The sequence below is a fragment of the Pseudomyrmex gracilis genome, unplaced genomic scaffold (assembly GCF_002006095.1).
Source record: "Pseudomyrmex gracilis isolate BER0280 unplaced genomic scaffold, ASM200609v1 scaffold_34, whole genome shotgun sequence".
Lineage (NCBI taxonomy): Eukaryota > Metazoa > Arthropoda > Insecta > Hymenoptera > Formicidae > Pseudomyrmex > Pseudomyrmex gracilis.
This window is the reverse complement of record NW_018020618.1, coordinates 687,284-697,424: the sequence shown is the minus strand read 5'-3', so window position 1 is coordinate 697,424 and position 10,141 is coordinate 687,284. Positions and strand designations below refer to the sequence as shown.

The following is a 10,141-nucleotide window of genomic DNA, read 5'->3' as shown; positions in this document are numbered from 1 at the left end:
TTTTTTTTTTTTTTTTTTTTTTTGTTTGTTTTTTTTTTGTTTGTTTTTTTGTTTGTTTTTTTTTTGTTTGTTTTTTTTGTTCTTACCGCCTACGACTCCCATACTGTATAAATAGCGGACAGGTATAATCACGACGAGAAAACACGCGAAACTTGCGGAGGCCGTTGTATTCATTAAATACGTTGCTCGAGAAAACGGTCTGCATCTTTTCGTGCGCGTCTAATGAATGGGCATGAAGACATCGTACTCGTCGTTCCGTTAACAATCTGACGGCCGATTAATCCGATTACAAAGTGAATCGTGTGAAAAGCTGAAAGTCGTTGAACCCACGCGAGCGCGAGTTCGCATCTCCGAGAATCGCGCTCCTAATCAACGCAAATTGGAGTTCCGGTGATTAAAACGCGATCATCGAGTTATCTTGAATGTCCTAGTCACGATCACATTAACACGACACTTTGATAATTTTTATTTAAATAACAATAAAATCTCTTTTTATGCAAATGTAGACTTAATTTCTTCAAAAAAAAAAAAAAACGATTCATTGATTTTTATTTATCGTTTTTGTGCACGCACATGTACAGAATATATTACGAAAAGATTATATATTCATATAATGATAATATTATATTTGCTCATAATATACTGCAGACGAACACGTGCAACATTATATGCATATATTCAAGAAATATTTTTTCCGAGAATATATTTTACTCGGTTTGATTACGAGCTATATATGTAGATCTTAACAGGCTGTCGATGTGTTCACGAATAAATCCGGTTATTCAGTTTGTGCGTGTTTTTAAAATTCGTCACGCTTTCCCCTTCTCTTCTTGTGCGACAATTAACTCAGCCTTACCAGCATCCGGGATCTTTACTCGCAAAACGGTCTTGTATGTACAAACCGTAAGACGCCCTTCTTATACATTCCTTTCCACTTAGTCTGCGGAATGCGGAGTTTTTTTTTCTACGGTAGCGAATGCGTGCAAGGGCAAGGTTTTTTTCTTTCGTATCATCCGCGGGATCCGCCTCGCAAAACAGGAGAAAGAAACGGGGGAGTTGCAGAGGCAGGTGTTTATCTGGTCGCAGAAATCCGCAGGCAAAGGCTCTCCGTCTCGAGACAAAGGCGAGCGAAGCGCGTGCAAGCCGATCCGCCTCGAAAATCGTTCTCTCGTTCGACAGGTTCGAGGACGTAGGTAAATGCTCCTTCGTCATCGTTTTAACGAGACAAATAACACGAGCGCTTACACGCTCGCTCGAAGCGTATCGCATCGCGAATACCACGCACAATGGATCTCGGCAATCTTTAGTACAGCATGTCTTCTTATTACTTCGGGATTTTATGCGTGAAAAAGGAGGCACCGGAATTTCAATCCAGTCGCGGTAGTCGCGTTAGTATTTTGCAGGAAGATGTTTTATTATTTCGATTCTTATAATCAAAAAAATTATATTTATCACAGTTTATTAAGCATATTTATATATTAAAATTTGATTTGATAATTATTTTTTTTATTATCTTAGTATCCACGATATCAAATCATCTTTTTTATAAACAGTAATAACAATCGAACGTGCAATTCTACAATCTTGGCCAATACCAAATCTAGATCGACGTTCGCTCTTCATACGTACTCGAATACAATCGAGAAACGTTTCTCTCGGGATTCTTGTCTTACTCGGCGAGCTCGATGAGCGACTTCGAATCAGATGTGCGCGGGTCGTCATCATCGTCGTAATAAGGAGCTCGCGTAACGACAATGTCCGTTTCCTTCTGAGAAAAGATGCGGATCTCTCGAGAGATCCTCTCGATCCTGCCAGCATCCGACCTTCGGAGTCTCGTTTCGGTGCGCTATACGTAACGCGAAACCGGAGCTATTTCGTTTTCGACCGCGGCGTTTCAATGATGCGACTTGACGCGGTACAAGCCACGCTAATTAAGGCGATTCTGTCGTCGCGTGTGTACGCAATTGCGGGGGTGTCTCGAGTGCTGCGGGTGTCCCGGTGTTCTGCGTGTCGTTGACGACCGTCGGTTCCAGTTGCGGTCTCTCTCTCTCGCGTGTGTGCACGGGATGGACAAAAATTACAAATGTAAAACGCACCCGGGCGAGATCTGTTAACGAGGTACGTGGGAGTCGTTGAGTTAAAACTGCGTAGTATGCAGCGCGAGGAGATACCATTGGTGGCACGGTTTGCTACGGGCAATTGTCAGAATTCGTTTTGCCTCTTCGTTAATTGACTCGCGTCGTTTATTGCAACGACGCACGGGCCACAATAATCGTAACACGAACCTTTGTGCGGGCGAATGCTTCTTGCCCTCGGAGAAGCGAGGACGACGTCACCTCGAAACGAGGTTAATCGCTCGCGAACATGTCGGCGGGAGAGCAGCTAATATACCGCGCTCTTTGACATGTGGTCTTCACTTGGTGCATGTCGCATCAAGTCGTTCGCAACATAATCACGTTGTTAAAATTAGCGATTGTAAACGATCTTATTGGCTTTGTCGGAAGGATGTAATTAAATCGACGGATCAGTCGAGAGAACGAGCGCAACAAACATAATTAACTTTAAGATATAGCAAGAAATGTCAAAAATGAGTTTTGGGTGTCACACGTGTCTGTAAAACGCGTATAAAGTAATGGCCATATTACCAAATCAAGAGTGTCAAATTCGAACTTTGATTTCGTGCGCAATTTGTTAATATGAATTCGGGTTGAACGTTGAAGAAAACACCATTGTGAATTCCGTATACAAAGTAACACCAAACATATGAAACTAAATAATGTTATAATGAAACAAAAAAAACGAAAGCACCCTGACTATCATACTTTAGTGCGTAATACTGACGTAAGCAACATTACGAGATTTCACGTGAAATTGGCTAAATATATAATCAAACACCGCTTTGAAGCGATGAAAATGTTTGTAAAATTGGTTTCCAGAAATGATATTCTTTCAAATGGGCAGCGAATGTGTTAAATAATAAGATTTCTGTATTTTTCTAGTTTTTTTTTGCACGAATCTTGCATGTACCGTCAACAAAATTGTTTATTCAGATATTGCATTTTTACATAAGTTATCTCAGTGATTTTATGAAAATTACTTTGCAAATATACATTTTCGTCAATATCACGTCCGTGAGCTCGTTCTCGCCTAATTTAACGAGTAAATGTTCTTTGAAGTAGCCGTATTATATGTTTGCACGGCAATCAGGGGTCAGTTTTTGCCGTGTTAAAATTGGATCACGCACAAGAGACCGCGTAACGAGACCGCATTACATGTCTCATCGAGTTCACACAAACACAAACTTGGACCTTCGTAAATCAGTTTCTTTTGTTCTGCTTGTCTCAAACCTGCTACCTGCGATCAATGCCGTAAGATCGAACCGGGTATTTACGCGACGCAGCTTACATTAAGCGAAACAATGAACATTGAAAATCCGTGACATCAGCCGTTCTTCATGCACGGTATTATCGCGAAGGAATCGAGTGATGCATTTTGGATGCATAATCCACTAACGTGACGTGTATAATGTAACAAGTTAATTTTTATGGGTTCGCGCAAGGAGCAGCAAAGATGTGTAACATATTGAAATTTCTTGATAGGATAAAGAACTTACTGAGCATGAAATTGCAATAGAAAGTTTGTCAGGTTTTTTGCTATTTTGTTACAAGAAACATTTATATGCGTAGGTTAGGTTTAATATCCGACACGGTCCGCAACATCTAGTTTTACATACATTTAAAGAGCGATATTGCACAATATATTTTATCATTACGAAAAAATAAAGTTTACCCATGATATATTAAAGATCTTTTTATATACACATCTAAAAACATGTGTATAAAAAAAAAAAAAAAAAAAAACACTTTGATACATGGTCTCTGCAATACTCAGTTTGTTACTACATTGATGCAAACTTGTTTGCGAGTGTTAGGATTACGGTAATGTCTCAAATATCTCATGCAGTGCAAACCGCACCTTCGAAGAGTACAGGCGTTAGGAGCGTTGTTTTGCCAAATGCCAACACGAAATTCATTTTACTGTGGCATCTCGTTTCTCATCAAGTAATATTATAATATGCTATATACAATCTCTCTCTCTCTCTCTCTTTCTTTCTCAAGTATAATAAAGCAAACTGGAAGCATAATAGACTTCCCTCATAAACAAACACGTAATTGGCGTAACTCCAAATATTTTCCCATTGGATAAAATTTCCCAGTAAATTCCTACGTGACAGGAAAATTCACGTCATCTCCGTCGCGTCTACTACTTGTCTTCTCATCCTATCTTATGGAAAATCTACTTATATCATTGATATGACATCAGCATCGCGGTTTGATGTTTGCGAGACAATGGACAGACAGAGAGATTTTACGCCAAGTGCTGCGGGACGACGCCGCGCTGAGAATGTCGATAGAGGCAGGACATTCGAAACATCGTCGAAGACTCCCGTCGTTATCGTTACCCATCCCGGCATTACGTACCTTGGTCGTAGACCTTACTTTTGCCGCGAGCTTCTTGCGCGCGGTTAAGTAGTTGCATAACGTTCCGAGATTTCTCGGTGTTGCGCGCGCGCTCATTGCCGCCGCGCCGATTCTCAATAATGCGCGTCGTCGCGTCTCTTTCGCACTCATCCTACTTTATTCGCAGCGCGCGAAAGGTTACTGACTGTACCTGTTAGATTTACAGTGACGATATGCGCGCGTGCGCCTAGTGTAGTGTTTATGATCGGTCGCAATCCCGATTCGTCTTGGCGCGAGACAACGGCGGGAAATCTCTACTCTTCTAGGTACGCGAGTTTTAAACTCTTACTGCTGTTTGAAGCTTGCTTTAGTTGAGAAAATGAGAAATACGAGTAATATAACTGTGGAATTTTGTTTACGTTACAACATAGAAGAATTTGTAGAAGTATGCAGTATCAATAATTATTCGCGTTTGCAAATTTTAATATTTTAATAAAAACAATATTTTATTCTTTTTTTTCCATAAAAACATATAAACTCTATTCGGAGATTAATACAAAAAGAAGAATAAACAGATTCTTTCAGATAAAATTTTTTTATGATTTTTATAACAAAAAAAATGAAAAATTTATGTTGAGATATATTTCAACGATTCATTGGCTGGTGTTAGCCATAAAAAGATAATCGCTTGCAAATTTAATTTAACGTATGTAAATAGAATTCACTTGTGATTGTTGAATTTTACGATAAATCCGATAATAGTTTATAACTATAATATATGCAACGGTGTGTCTGTTTACGATAATAATTTACACGTATATTCTTTGCATCGCGAGTTGTTTGACGTGCTAAGGAGGTTCCAGTGAAAAATGATACGAGATATTCTAACATTACGACGAGAGAAGTAGTCTTTAAATTGTGAGACAGAATGTGTGTGTGTGTGTATGTGTGTGATAAGATTAAAATTAATTGACTGTTAATGAAGTTTAATTCTAAGAAATAGACACGTGTGTTCGCTTACATTCTCGAACTTTAGCGCGATTATACGCTTGATGCACACGTCAAAAAGATCTGAAGCTAACGCACGGCTCGACGATCTTTCATACTTGTGAAATATCAGTTGGCTACAAGCGTCGTGTAACGTAAGCGGGAAGAAAGACAGAAATAGAAGGAACGAACCGACCAACCGTCCGCTGTCATTAATTGCCGCTACTACTCGTGCACGCGCGTTACATTTTATTTACGCCAATTACGCAAACCTCTCCGCGATTTGCATTCGACGCTTTGCAACGTAATAGCGGCCTAATCTATGCCACATGCGTGGACAATCACCCGCGTGCTGGTGTAACGCCAATTTTTTTTTCTTTTTTTTTTTTTTTACGAAACTGATGTGGCAAACAATGTCGAAGCTCGACTCGGCTCTATGCCTAGTTTGTGCAATGCGCTCATCGAGGGTCGCGAAATTCTAAAGAGGACAAAAAAGAACGTAAATAAATACAATATGATGTTTTGCGTGGATGCGCAAATGGCCAATTATATTGTCAAAAGGGTAGAGAAACACAAGAGATGTTCATCTCTCGACTTTCTTTTGCTTTTGCCTTTTTCTCTTCGGTCTTGCGAGGTCTTATCCGCCGTGTGCAATTAAATTTGACATATCTGGGTAAGGAGCTTTTACTCAGCATTTATACGATGCCGATCGATTGCTATTGGCACAAGCCGGTCGTGTCCGACTATCGACACGTATCTCGTAAAAATAAACATTCCTTCTCGTTTTCCATGACACTGCACTCTCGTTAAAAAAAAAAAAAAAAAACCTCCAGACTCGTACGTCAGATCGTTTCTTTGTCGTTTCGCTGCGACGTCATTACCCACGTTCTGTCTGATTGAAGACTCCGATTAAAGATTTCTTTCTGGATATGTCTTTATGAGCGTTTTAAACAGTGTATATCGCGGAAGAGAAACGACATTTTTCAAACGAGTAACGTTTCGTTGTATTCCCGAACGGAAACGCAGTCAACTCGAAGATGCGAGTTCAACCCTGAACGCGCATCGATGCGTTCAGTTTGCAACGTTTCTAATCGATTTCAAGGTATTTTCTTAGAAACAACAAAGAGAATGAAGAGCGGAGCCGAGATATAGCGGCCGACATTAAAAGTCGCCGGGTACGACGTGACTGGACAATCTGACCATGGCATCTTGCCAAATAAACGACTTTCAGCCGCGGTCGGCCGGTGGAATCGTGACTTTTTATTATGCCACGGATTTGTACGCGCGCCGACGAAATCCTCGTCGGGGAGGCAAAAGCGCGAGGGCTCGCTTTCGATCAAGTGATGTGTGTACGAAAAAAAAAAATATATATATATATATCGCGCAAACTCGACTTCGATATTTTTGCCTTCTCTCAATTGCCAATTAATGTTTAACGCCAAACGAGTTTTTTTACGCGCGCGTCAAGTTAATATAATTTTATAACCTCCTAAAACAGCTGTGCACATAAATATTTATAATTCTCTCATGTTATTATTCGCACGGTGTGTCACAGTAAAACAGCTCGAAAGGTGCGTTGCGAGCGAGACATTATCTAGGTCAGTGCGTTGACAAAGAAACAGAGGACGCTTTTCATTGCTGCACTAGCACGAAAATAAAATTAAAAAAAAAGAAAAAGCACTGAAATTCTGACCGCACACGTAGCAACCCCTCATCTCGCATTTTGCTCGCAATCCTTCGATCGACCGTTCGATTCTGTCTTTGTGCGCTCACGCAGATCGTGATGCGCGCTGTTCACGACGGAGAATCCGATCCCGATTTGTCAAATTGCTGAATAATCGTGGTGCGTCAAGTAAAAAATAATCAACTCAAGGCTCTACCGCAACGTGATGATCGACTCACGATTTTATTTCTCTCACTTTCTCGATATTAGATTACGTTTCGCTGCTTTTTGCAAGCCGTGACTATAACGAATAAATCAATTTAACGAACCGTATAAACTGCATGTTTCTCCATTTGTGGAAGAGTTATTAGACTTACACAAGTAATGAACGTTGTCGTTTTTAGAATCTTCGGCTTGTTCAATGGATCTGAAAAGGAAGGGTAATCAAGGCTAACGTTCACTATATATCCTCTTATTGAAATTCTTTTATTTTGCTCTCTGTTCACGATTTTCGTTTTATATTGATTTGTTGCGCAAGTTTGTCGTGAAAATAACATTCACAAAGTATATATTCGGGCAGTATATATCATTTCGTTTATTTTGCTGTAAAATTATGTGAATACACAATGTCGATCATAAAATGAAAGCATAAACGCGTTATTTTTATCGCAATATTGATGTGCGATATACTTATGTCAGATTTTCTTTTTGTCGTTTTTTTTCTTGCTCTTGTTTTTTTATCTTTGCCACATAAAACGTCCGACGTAAAATATACTTTCTCTCAAAAAGCGCTTAATAATTGCGTTTTAATTGACGTCAGTACGTGTGTTATTACTTACTTTGTTACTGACAAAGGAGATTTCGTTTCGTTTTTGATTTTGAGAAAAATAAAAATTAATGTCCAATTCTTCTCGACCGATATCCCGCGGCAAATTGAAATGGTTGAGCGGAGTTGTGGCAGTTACCGGAGCCAACAGAGCGTGCACGCGACTTTTCCACAGTCACTTTCATAATACAAGCCACTTCCGAAAGTGAATCAACATATCCGAGATAGATGCTGGGAGAAGGTTACGCATAGCTAATGCAATCTTACTTATAAGGCGCGAGAACACGCAGCGCGCTGAGGAATTTCTTTGTGCAATTTTCAAATAAACGCGATCCCACGGTGGAGCTTTTAGCGACCGTAATCGATACATCTCGCCTGTAAACGTTAATAACATTATGCGGATGAAGATAAAATTATTCACGCATATAGTAAAAGTTTATGCTTATAATATCGAAGCTTCGTATTTGATACAAACTTTCTCTTATCAATCAGTATAATTCAACGATGAGATTACGCGTAACGAATCCAGTTGCAACATCTGTGATCTATTATCGATCGTTAAATAAACTTTCTTTAAAATCCAAAGAGACGAAGCAATGCAGACAATCCGGCTGAAAAATGCGGTACCCACTTGCGATACCTTGATGAGAAATGTTAAGGAATCTTGCCCCTGGCGTCACAAGAAACAGCGAAATGAGATCCATATGGGCGAACAATGTTAATTATGGTTTTACCAGGTAACTAGTCATGCTTTTCGATCCGTAACTTCTTGCCAAACATAGAGCGGGTTGAAACATAATGAAAAAGTAAACTTTAATGACTCAACTTTCACGAACGTTGTTACATTACGTTACTACAATGATAATGGCAGAGATTCTTGTCTATGCCATGGTCAGTAAATAAATTCAAACGTGATTGTTTTGTCGTAGGTTTTAATTTATTTTCTTTAAAGAATGTAGTCGTCGTCTCGTAATATTTTAAATTATATTTTTCTCGAGATATTTCAAAAAATTTGAATCGGCTAATGTACCATCTTATATAAGTTGCTATTATATATTGCTGCGCTATTTAGATGCGGCGTAGCGATTGCTTCACTATTCAATGGATAATGAGTTCAATATTACATAGTCAAGAATCTAGTTTCAAATTGTCGCAGGATAAAATATTTCGCGAAGGCGAAGTGTAGTTTTCATTCTCTCACTTTAAGTCTGTCGCTGATAAATGCCTGACAATGTTTACTCCGGAAATTGAATCAAATTATGGATTATTACGATCACTTCCTACATGCCACCTATTACAGCAAGTATTTTCAGAGAGAAAATAAATTACAAACTGTTTTTTAATTCGGAAAAATTATTTTAAGATTATTATTATTTTTAAACATATAATTTTATTAATTTGTGATTATTTATGTAAACGTTTGTACGAAAATTTAATTAATTCAATTGCCTGTTGAGAACTTGTTTATCATCATTTTCATGGAGCTTATGATATTGACAAGGTAAACTGTGGACTCGGGATTATAATAACATTATTATTAACTATAATCGTCGATCTCATTGATCCTAATATATATCTTGTAACGCGCGTCAAAGAGAAAATGATCACTGAAGTGATATAACTTTATACAGCAGCATAACTTTGTACGGTGAATCTCGACAATGTCAATCAACGCTCAACGACGTTACGTGATGCGCATTGTTCTTCAAGTGTCACGGACACTCATTGCGCAACAACGTTTTGATGAGTGATTGACCCACAAGACACCTTCACTGTACTTTTTACAAACGTCAAGAAATAAGACACGTTATTCAGGCGTATTAGCCGCGGTTGCAGTGCTTACATATAACAATTGCAACACTTTCCGTGTTATTGCGCGAGTCACATATAAACTACTTTCGATTCGATTCACATTAAAATTCTCTGATATCGCAGCGGCGATCTGTCATCCGCTTTGTGGAGAGAACAAAAGCGTGTATTATGGTTCTATAACTTATATAAATTATGCGATATTAATTCTCTTGGTCGATTTGTATAGAAGATAAATGCGATAAAACCTTCTGTGATTATCAATTAGAATAATTTTACTGCAACACATATTATCTCTGTTCTTGATATAAAATTATTTAATTTTCCGTTAAATTTCATCACGCCTGATAATATACTTTTTAATTAGACAAACGGTTTTAAAGGTTCTCCTCAGAC

At 38.7% G+C, this 10,141-nt stretch overlaps 2 protein-coding genes across 2 annotated transcripts in view; one reads left to right on the top strand and one right to left on the bottom strand.

The window, feature by feature from the left end:
* Positions 1 to 10,141, top strand: part of LOC109852717 (nuclear migration protein nudC) — a 78,821-nt gene that overhangs the window by 44,712 nt on the left and 23,968 nt on the right. The gene's annotated exons all lie outside the window — the stretch shown is intronic.
* The window catches only part of LOC109852719, a 53,814-nt gene that overhangs the window by 43,164 nt on the left and 509 nt on the right, over positions 1 to 10,141 (bottom strand). The gene's annotated exons all lie outside the window — the stretch shown is intronic.